This window comes from Triticum aestivum, chromosome 6B (genome assembly GCF_018294505.1).
Source record: "Triticum aestivum cultivar Chinese Spring chromosome 6B, IWGSC CS RefSeq v2.1, whole genome shotgun sequence".
Lineage (NCBI taxonomy): Eukaryota > Viridiplantae > Streptophyta > Magnoliopsida > Poales > Poaceae > Triticum > Triticum aestivum.
The window spans coordinates 672372080-672382851 of NC_057810.1; the positions used below are offsets into that span (position 1 = coordinate 672372080).

A 10772-nucleotide genomic window follows, 5' to 3' on the forward strand; every position below is an offset into this window, starting at 1 on the left:
TTCAACCCAACCAATTGGAAGACAAGACAAGGTGGATTACCTCATCGGCAAATCTCCGAGTGCGTCAGAATGGTTAGGCGCCCGAGTTTCTCCCTCCACCGGGACAAAAGGTGGAGAGGCGGAAGCGGGGCGCCCCATCTTCTACCTTTGTTTCTTCGTTGTGAGGAGTTACGACGCTAGCGGGTGCAGGCCATCGCCTAGAGTGGATATCGCCGGTGGCGACATAGGATCAATCATGTCTGCCCCCGAATCGTTTACGATAGGGTGGACGAGGTGCTGGCTAGGCGTTGGCGGCCTGCCATCCAGGCTGACAGAGTATCAAGAGTCGCGGCAGACAGGGAAGTTGTGAGATCCACCTCCAAACCAAGGGAATTGGATGCGGGGATTGAGGCGAAGACCATGTTGTCATTGGCGAGGACCCGAGCGACGTTACAACGAGGGATGGGAGTTAGTGGCAAGGACGGAAAGCGGATCGGGAGGGGAAATGCCGCTCGCGCCAAACCGACTAGGGGCGGCTAGAGTTGGCACTATGGCAGTGACAAGTAGGAAAAGAGGAGATGGAGGGGAAATGTCACTCATGCCAAACTGTTTTCGGTGCCCCCCCCCCCCCTCCCCCGGAAAAAAAAACTATGACTATCAAATGGCGACTCTGATGGACCAACCTTTCTTGACTGAAATAGCCCCTACGGAGATCTCTGCTAAGTTGGTGTAAGTATTTAGGCAATTTTTGTAATGAATAGATCAAGGCTTTTGACCTCTATTTTGAGATAGGACTTTCAACACCCGGGTGCCACTACACACTCTATAAACAGCAAATTCAAACAAATTTTTTTTAAAATCTGAAACTTTGGGACATCAAACATGATCAAAGTTTCGATGTTCTTGCTAAGTTTCAACTACAAATAACATTCGAGGAGCCCTAACCTAAAAAAACAAAATCACTGTTCAAAGTTTATGTGCACTTTTGAGCAGTGATATTTTTTTTGTCAAGGATCCACGAATGTTACTTGTGGCCGAATTTTGCAAGAACATCAAATCTTTGATCACTGAAAAATTCTGTTTTTTTTTACGAATTTACTGTTCATAAGGGTGTAAGGGCACCTTGGAGCTGTTACACCTTTCTCCTGTTTTGAAAGGAAAATAACAGTAATTGTCTTTCTGGCATCGTACTCGGCGTACGACAGGTATATGCTGCAGGGGATGTGGCTGCAGTTACAGGAAGCACGCCGACCGAGAGACCGACACCGTAGCTCGTCGTGCTCGTTCAATCGCCGCAACTTCCACTACCTGGTGGGCGAGCCGATCGATGCGCGTGCAATTTGAGCACTGGGCCGTCACGCCATGGACGAACCTCGTCTTTGCCGGCCACGTGCACGCGTAGGAGCGCAGCCAGCCACCGGTGCTACAGCACGGGGCTCGCCGACAGCATGACGAAGCCGCAGCCGAGCTACTCGGCGTCCCCGATTTGCTTCGAGTCTTGAAATAGGCCAAAATGTTTCGAAAGTTCTGCTTCGAGTCAGCCATCCTCGGGGAACAGACCACCACTTGAAGTTGAATCCTGTCCTGACCTGGCCAACATTCTGAATTTTCTGCAAAGTTGCATACACCGCCTGAAGAGAGCTTACAACGGCCCTCTGCTTTTCTGATGGCTTCCCCTGATTTTGCATAGAGAGCCAGAATGGTCATGTACGTATATCGATAGTTAACTCAGTGACTCGTGGAAGGCGCTAGCTACTACTACTAGCATCCAGTAATCAGTACTCTGATCGTTACTCGTCACTCGACAGCTCGATCGACATTCTATCCCATCCTCGTTAGTGAAGAGCTGTGCAGGAGATCCTTCCTTGTAAGTTGGAACGAGGCAAGTGCAGAGACATCAGTGTGCAGTAATCAGTAGGCAGGTGACAGCTTGTTAGCTTTAAAAGAAGCGGAAGATACAAAACAGAAACTAGGATTGGAAAATAATCAGAGTCAAATCACATTCAGGCTTTTCAAATACCAGTTTCTAAGGTTGTCCGTGCAAATCACTACAGCTAGCAGTAACAAACTAACCGTTTTGCCAGCCATTTCTCAAACCAAATAATCCCTCAATAATCACGTGGTTTTCTGGATATACAGCAACATGTAGAAAGCAAAAATGAATGGTTGAGGATTCATATCCTCTCACAGAGCAACCGAGATATTTATGTAACAACACTCGAGAAATTAAACACCAGAGAAATGAATGATAAAGAGTACAACATATACCAGAGGAAATGATGAAAGTTACAGTAGAGGTCGTCAAGAGACAGACTGCTGAGTGCACGTGGTCCCTTCATGCTTCACTCATCTGGTGTGACAGTTGATATCCAAGGAAGGAGTGTTTGGGTGCACTTGCATGGCGTTACTTTCTTTTTTTTTTTTTTTTGGAACAGGAGATGAGCCCCGAAGGACCCAGACACATTCCATTCATGTTTGCATTTCAGTACAAATCGAGCCACCACATGAGCTTATTAAACGAGCAAAGACCAGATCCGTCCCAAACCACGACCGTCCTCCATGGACAATCAGCTTGGGGTGCAGCCGGCGGCCACCGGACGCTGCTCACAGGCGCCGGTGGATGGCTCAAAAACGGCAGTACGCCAAACGCCACAGGGGCAAGACACATCCTGCACCTAGATCTACTTCTGCTATATACAGATGAAGGGATCCAACCACCTATTCCATCTACTCACCGGGCGTACCCATTGGAGTGAAAGAAGGAAAGGGGCGGAGACGGAGGAGCGAAGACGAAAAGATGGGGTAAACGCAGACCCGACTTCGAGCTCCACTTGTTCAAGAGGCTTACCGAGTAGAGTTACACTGATTTGCTGGAGGCCTGAGAGGTGCTCCATGCCGGCTGGTGCAGCTCCACCCCACTGCGGCACTCTGAGTTCCAGACTGAGCTCTCGTAGCTTGGACATAGCTCCTGCCTCGAAACCCAGATATGTTGTAACATCTTCTTCAGAGAGGAATGTAAGGCGCTCCAGAACAGGGAATAATCCCTTGCTGACGATTACAGCCTCTTCTTTAGGGCATGTCGCAACTATAAGGTAGAGGTAGACGAGGGATGGCAGTCCTCCAAGAATAGTAATCCCATCATTTTTCGTCTCCCTAACAGATAATTCCAGGCTATGCAGGCAATTGAGATCACCAATCCATTTAGGAACTCCCAAGATCTTCCAACCGCTAAGGTACATTTCCTCGATAAGGGCAGGAGGATCAGAAACTGAGCCTAAAATTTCGTCCTTATCATCATGATCGCCTACCACCAGGAGATATCTAAGGTTGCGTAGCTTACAAATAGAAGAGACCAAAGCATCAAACTTCACTGCCTTCTCCAGCAGATTGCACTCATCATCACCAAGGTTACAAAGCTTCAGACTCCTCAGATTAGTCAGCTTACCAAGGCCCTCAAGGGCCTCCAGCGAACTCATCTCCAGTCCGAAACCATGGAGTGTGTGAAGTGATTCCATGTTCCCGATCCTTTCAGGTAACGCTATCATCGCATACCAACCCAATTTCAGATTAGACAAGCAGGGCAAGTGCTCTATGTCTGATGGGATGCTTCCATATCCTACAGCCAGCGTATCCAAATGCACAAGCCCCCGAATTTCAGTGGGAAGCTTTGCACACCAATGCTCTGAAACCTTTAAATACCTCAGTTGAAACAATTGGCTGATAGCAGTGAGGTCCAAATGTGAATCCCCAAATGAATTTGGACATTCAAAGGATAACACACGGATATACTTTAACTGAGAAAGACGAGGTATGGACTTGCAATCTCCGAACCACACCAATGACCGAACTTGTGATATGCTATCTGAAGCTCTCCATGATATTGTTTTCTTTGTTATCCTATCAACCTGTGAGACCAGGGATAACCGACGGATCTTGTATGTGCAACCATGCAGTCTTGTCATGTCTTCAGAACTATATGCCAGACTATTAAAATTGTCTTCTGCACACTTGCTTAAGATCAAATCCAGCATCATATCATGTACTCTGTAACATACTTGCCCGATTCTGTCCCTTGCAGGCTGAATCAGACTTCTATTGACTAGCTCATTGAAATAACTTATCCCAACATCCTCCAAATTTGTTCCATGTGAATTACTAACAAAGCCTTCGGCTATCCATTTTCGGACTAGATCATCCCTCATAATCTCATAGTCTTCTGGATACATACCAAGGTAAAGGAAACAAGTGCGGAGATGAAGAGGAAGATTCATATAGCTGAGGTTTAATATATTCCTCATCCCTTTCAGAGTGGGGTTTATGGCAAACTGGGAACCTAGAGAATTCCGTATGTTCTCCCAATCATTCTTTGATCTTTCACGACGGGAAGCCAATAGGCTAGCTATAGTAATGATTGCAAGTGGCAATCCGCCACACTTCTTCAGAATTTCATTTGAAACTTCCTCAAAATTAGATGGACACTTGTTTTCAGACCCAAATACTCTGCTCGTGAATAACCTTCTCGAATCTTCAAAGCTGAGGGGCTTCATTTTGTAGATGTGCTCATAGTGATAAGAACATGTTGAGATTGCAACGTCTTCCACTCTTGTGGTTACTATTACTCTACTCCCGTTACCATTTTCTGGAAAGGCACATCTTATAATGTCCCATGCTTCTTCATTCCACAAGTCATCGACTATAATAAAATACCTGTTGAATATGGTGTTATAAATTGCATTAGGAGGCAAGTAAAAATATTGCAGGTTAAAGCATCGATAAAATCAAATAATCTTGGGAAAAACACGCCGCACAAATGACATTCTTATGGATAAGTTAGACATATTTGTGTGACATTCAAGCCAAAATAACAGCAACAGCTTGCGTGGCGTGTTAAAATTTGGCTTTCAAAATAGCAGGTTTTACATTTTTTTCCCGTCAAAACAGATCATTGCCAATTTTCCATAACAAGTTGTTTTGCTGCTGTATGATGACACATTCAGTACTGAGAACGGTCAACATGGTATACATTGTATTTCTTTATTTGCTATCACAGGCATATTTCTAATTTAACACCGCATGAAAATGCTACTTGGACTGTAGGTCTAATATAAACGTTTGTTGATCCAGATATCAACTCCACATATTTGTCTAATGTTACATACAAGTGACCTACTTCATCACGTTGACAGCTTTATTTATACGGAATACTCCCTCCGACCGGAATTACTTGTCGAAGAAATGGATGTATCTAGACGTATTTTAGTTCTAGATACATCCATTGTTTCGACAGGTAAGTTGGAACAGAGGGAGTATTTACTAAGAACCTACAAGTTCAGTACAGTGGCAGGCGAGCAATCCACAATTCAGACTTTGATTTTGCAAAGCTATCTGATTCAGTAATGAACAAACCAATGATCATTTGGCAGTGCGAATTTATAATTCTGCACATGAATTAAGTATCATGTTCAAAAGGGCGGGGAACTCGCAGTCAAAAATTCCCTTCTGCGTTTTAATCTGATATCATTAAAATGGAATTGATGAATTCTGCAAACTGATCTAGTTTTATTTATAAAATGCCAACGAGCTAGTGTTCTAAACTTTAGTTCTGTATAAATGACCCATCAGTTGGCTCATGATCTTGGCGGGCAACTTGACTGTAAGGCCTTCTTGCACTTCTCCCCTGGTTTTTGTATGTAAGGTACATTTCGAATTCTCAAATTCTTTGATAGAGAATTAATCTAATATTATGTGAGTTATGTTACAACAAATTGATACTGTTGGATCAGTGTTAAAACACACTTTCCAATTCTTATGATTTTGTAATGATTAGTCTTCCGTTGTAAAAAAACACGACACGACTCGAGGTTTACATCTCGGCTTGTTTTATTATTCTCAACCTGAAATGGACTGGGACGCTTTATTTTGAACCCCTTAACAAAAAATGGACACCATCCGCACGTCGGACGTGCACGTGTACAGCCACCTGGATCCCATGGACACCACCTGGATCCCATGGACACCACCTGGACAAAAGGAGTGCATGTGTATGACCAGCTGGAAGTGGTCGCAAGAGTGACCAGCAGAGGCGCCCTCGCGGCGGCCGGTGGCGGAATGCAGTGCTGCGACGCGGTGCGCTGCTGTCAGTGACACCATGCCTTCTCCCTGCCGGATGGCTGTTGGTTTGCACCGCACAGGGAAGAGTGGCGGGCTCGCGATGGAGAATGACGAGGAGGGGTGCGCCCCCCCCCCCCCAACCGCCGATGTCGCAGACTTTGAGGTCGGTGCCCGCGGGGAAAACAGCATGCCCGCTGCCCGTGGGGGAAACTGCATGCCCAAGATCCCCGACGCAGCGGATGAGATCGAGGTCCTTTGCGCAGCGAAGGGCAACTTGGAGGAGCGGCATCTGCAGACCACACATCTCCCGCACACGCCGACGCGCTAGGAGGCCGCGCAGCAGCCTGCAGCCTCACCACCGCCGACACGTGGTGGGTAGCGATCCAAGACGGAAGCAGTGACGAAGAGGGCGGGGACTGGACTTGGTGAAGCGGGACTCCTGCCGGTGGTGGCTGCTGCAGCTGCAGCGGCTGCTGCGGTGGCGCACCGGGCGCGGCGGAGGCCGCCAGGAGCGGCGTCTGCCACTGCAGCCAGGGTTGGGCGGTGGTGGCGATGGATGGCAGCTGTAGCGACGGCTGCAGTGGCCCGACAAGCACGGCGAAGGCCGCCTGGTGCGGCGGCTGCCACGGCAGCCACGGCGGCACGGGGGCGGCGGTGGGCGCTGGAGGCGCAGCGGGAGCCGGCGCCGGCCACTGCGGCCACTGCGGGGCGGCGGCGGGCGGCGGCGGCAGCGTCCCAGCGAACGCCGCGGAGGCCCCTGGATGCGGCGAGTACCGCGGCAGGGCCGGCGGCCCGGTGGCGATGGTCGGCGGCAGGGGCGGCGGCGGCCCGTAGGGGCTGGCCAGGTACAGCCGGATCCCCTGGACGGCTGTGACGAGGTCGTTGAGGACCCCGGTGATCTCCGGGGTGTAGGCGGCGGCCGGTGGTGCGGTGGAGGGCGCCGGCATCTGGGTGGTGGCGACGCCGGAGGATGCGACCAGCGACGCGGACGGGGAGGGCAGCGACGCGGTGTAGATGGCCAGCAGCGCGGACGGGGAGGGCAGCGACGCGGTGTAGATGGCCAGCGGCGTGGTGGTGACGGTCGGCAGCGGAAGCGACGGGGTGGGCGGCGGCGAAGACATGATCGGAACTGAGCTACCTGATACCAAATTGTTATGGCGCTGCTAGAAGTAGGGCGCGAGAGGGCCGGCCGGGGGCCTTTTTGCCCACGGCCGGGCAAGAGGGAAGGGATTTCCTTCTTAATTCTTGCTTGATTAGATTGATACATCTGCTCTATTTATATAGAGAGGTTTACTTGACTCCCAAGCAAAGTTTACTTGAACCCTAAGCAAGCGACCCTTATCTCTAATTAACCCTAAGACTAATGGGCCCATTAGGCCCATTACGTACTCTAACAATAGTAAAGCTCATATGTGGACAACCAAAATACATTTGGAAACATAGGGTGTAAACTTAAATCTAGTTAAACTATTACTCATAACTATCCCGCAGAAATGCAAGAATGCTTGTAGAAGTAAAGATGTAACTATACCTCTTTTTTGCAAGGTATTCTCTAAGTTGACGATGATGTCTTGCACCTCACAAATACCAGAGGACTCATTTATCCCAAGCTTTAATCTTAGGCTATTGAGAAGCCGTGGCATGTCTGGTTTTTGAGAGACAGGAATAAATGCCTTACAATCAAATTGCCCTTCGAGATCATCATACACCTGATTAGCAAGGGTAGTTTTACCCAGTCCTCCGAATCCCACGATGGACACCACCTTGAGCTTCTTCTCGGTGACTGTTAACAAACTGGCAACCTCCTTCTTTGGGCCATCAGTACCCACAAGTCCAGCAGTGTCTTTGTAGATCACTGAAATCCGCGGATCAATATCCACAGAGCCACAACTAGTATTGCAATCGTCAATCTTGTACCTGGAATTTATTAGAATGTCAAAGCAGGAAGTTACAGTTGCCAATGTTGAAGAGCTGAAGGGACTTTGAAGGATGAAAAGAGAACAGGGGTTCAGATCCATGGAACGAACAAGCACACCAAAGCAAGAAGAGGATAAAGAACAGGGGTTCAGATCCATGTACAAGCAGCAGCAATCCTCCACCAAAACTGCTGCCACCAGCCCACCACCATGGTGGCCAGTTCACGGGGGAGGAGAGCACATGACCAAGGATCCGAAGTGACGGCTGCAATAGCCCGGTGGAGGGCCTCGGATCTGCTTTCTTGCTGCCCCTTCCATCCCAGCCGCCATGGACGGGATTAAGGGGAGGAGTAACAAAGCCAGATCTTGTTTATTCCGGGAGGGTAAAATCCTAAAGCCACCAGGGGAGGCGCGCCGCAGTAGTAAAACTCTGGCCCAGGCCCGCGACTAGGCGCTAGGGTTTCCCCTCCTCCCCTCCTGCCGCCGCCGCCCGCCGGCCTCGCGCCCCGCCTCCGCCCCCCTTCCGCCCTCCCCTTCCTCCATCCAGATCCGCCTCGCGCCGCCTCCCCGAGAGGTGGCCGGGGCGGAGCTCGAGCTCTTCTCCCGTGGGTCCCCTCCTCCCCCGTCTCCCCCCGCCGCCGCCGGCGGGCGCCCTCGGCGCTGGCTGGTGGTGCCGGCGGCGGCAGGCCTACTCGTCCCCGCGCCCGCATGCTCCCTTCCGGGGGCAGGGAGGCGGCGGCGGTGCAGCCCGGCTTGCTTGCGGTCCGGCGGCCCTGCGACGGCGGCTGGCGGCAGGCGTGGTGACGGCGGGGCGGTGTGGTAGTGTTGGGCCCTAGCGGGCCGGCCCCCCAGCGTGGTCTCGTTGTCTGCGGCGTGGGGAGGTGGAGGAGCGGCTCGAATATGGGGCGTCGGCGCCGATGGCGTGCCAGCAGCAGCGCGAAGGCGGGAGCTTTACGGGCCCATGAGGGCTCGGCCGGGCCTGTGGGCCTACGGGCCTGGTGTGCTCCCGCTATTGCATCCGGATGGCTACCGTCGCTAACGGTGGAGGTGGGGCCCTCCCGCGTGCCGACGGTGCTGATGCCCTGGTCCTGGCTCTGATTCTTCGTCGCGCTGTCCTTACTTCGCAGTGCCGTGGTGAGACGGCATGGGGGCCTCATGACCGCGTTGGCGCAGGGTGGTGGTTGGTTTGGTGGCTGGATCTGGAGCGCCCGAGGTGTGGGTTGGGATCGGGGAAACTCCTGTCGGCGTGGCCGACTCCGGCGCGGTGGCGCCTGTAGGTGCCACCTGACCTTCCGGGAGGGCGTCGGGGGCTACCCTTCCTCTCGCCTCGTCGTGTATCGGGGGAAACTCTTGGAAGCAGCGTCGTCATCGCCACGATCCTTCTTGGAGGTGTTGATTGGTGCCGGCGCTTCGGAGTCTTGGAGCCTAGTGGAAGAGCTCGGTGGGCGCAGCGATCGCGAGGCTTCTTCGTTTTTGTTGATCTGCCGTTGTCGGCATTTGTTTCTTTTGCTCTTTCTCTGTCGTTTCTTTTGGGCGTGATTGTGCTGCTTCCGCCCAGCACCTATCCCTGTATGGTTTGGTTGGTTGCTTTGTATACAAAGCGGGGGGAAACCCTTTTTCGGTAAAGCCACCAGGGACACAACAAGCAAAACTAACGAAGAGGAGCACGGGACCCCCTCTCTCACCTCCCCGGCCGGCAAGGCCACCGGATCTGGGAGAGAGAAGGGTCAGAGTAGGAGAAAGGAAGGGGAAGTGCCATAATCTTGTGGTACCTTAATCGCCGTTCATTCGCCTGTTCTGCGAGAGCCTTGAGCTCCTCGATCCGGCCGGCAATCCGGTGACGCACCCTCAGCGTCTTTAGGCGCCGAGACATCCTTTTCACGAAACCTGCACCGGCGTTGGCATCGGCACCTCCAATATCCTGCATGAAGTCATCGATGCAATTCTCCATGTCATACGACATCTCCCTGACATGGTCCCTCCAGTTCTTGGTATCTGGCTCCAGCTTCTCCATGTACTCTAGCTTCTCAAGGGCAGCGTTCATGGCGCTGAGCTCGTCCTTTAGAAAAGCCACCTCCTTCCTCACTCCTTTGAGCTTCTTGTACTCATCTCCCATGAGCGTGGTGAGCTTGCTGATGAGGGGGTTCATCACCCCCGCCGCGGCGCTCACGATTGGCATTGCCATCTCGAACTTAGTCTACTTCCTCTCTCGGTTCACTAGCGAGCTAGCTGTGTTTGCAGTGTGCGCGCGTGAGAAACAAGCAAAGGCTGGTGAAGAGAGCTGCCTAACTTGATGGTGCAATCTACTGTATATGTATGCTACTGCAATCCTTTAAATTCATATTATTTCCACCCTCGAGATCCACATTCATTAGTTTATGTAAACAGTCTGCAGACTGTACTGGAAATTAATTATTTACGTTGCATCGGGGGAGCATTTCTATGTCTGTGGAGTGTGGAGTCGTTTAAGCCAAGACGATGCTTAGTGTCTGGCTCTTACAAAGTACTCCCCACTCATCATATTGCCGGGTGTGGAGTGGGGAGCGTAGAGTTTGCAGGGTGGAGTGTGGAGTAGATCCAGTACAACGTTATTGGAAGGGAAATAAAATTAATAATCTGTAGTTCACTTGTTTTGTGCATGGCATATAATTCGGCCGCCCTGCCAAGTCTAAAAAATAATTTTATATTTTGACGTAGTATGCTACTAGCCACTAAGATCTCAAGCTTAGTCTCGCTCACTAGCCAGTAGCCACTAAGCTACGTTTG

General features: G+C 51.1%; 1 pseudogene; it reads right to left on the bottom strand.

The window, feature by feature from the left end:
* Positions 1 to 2182: 2182 nt before the first annotated feature.
* On the bottom strand, positions 2183 to 10243 carry LOC123139092 (disease resistance protein RGA5-like; annotated as a pseudogene).
* Between the last annotated feature and the right edge of the window lie 529 nt (positions 10244 to 10772).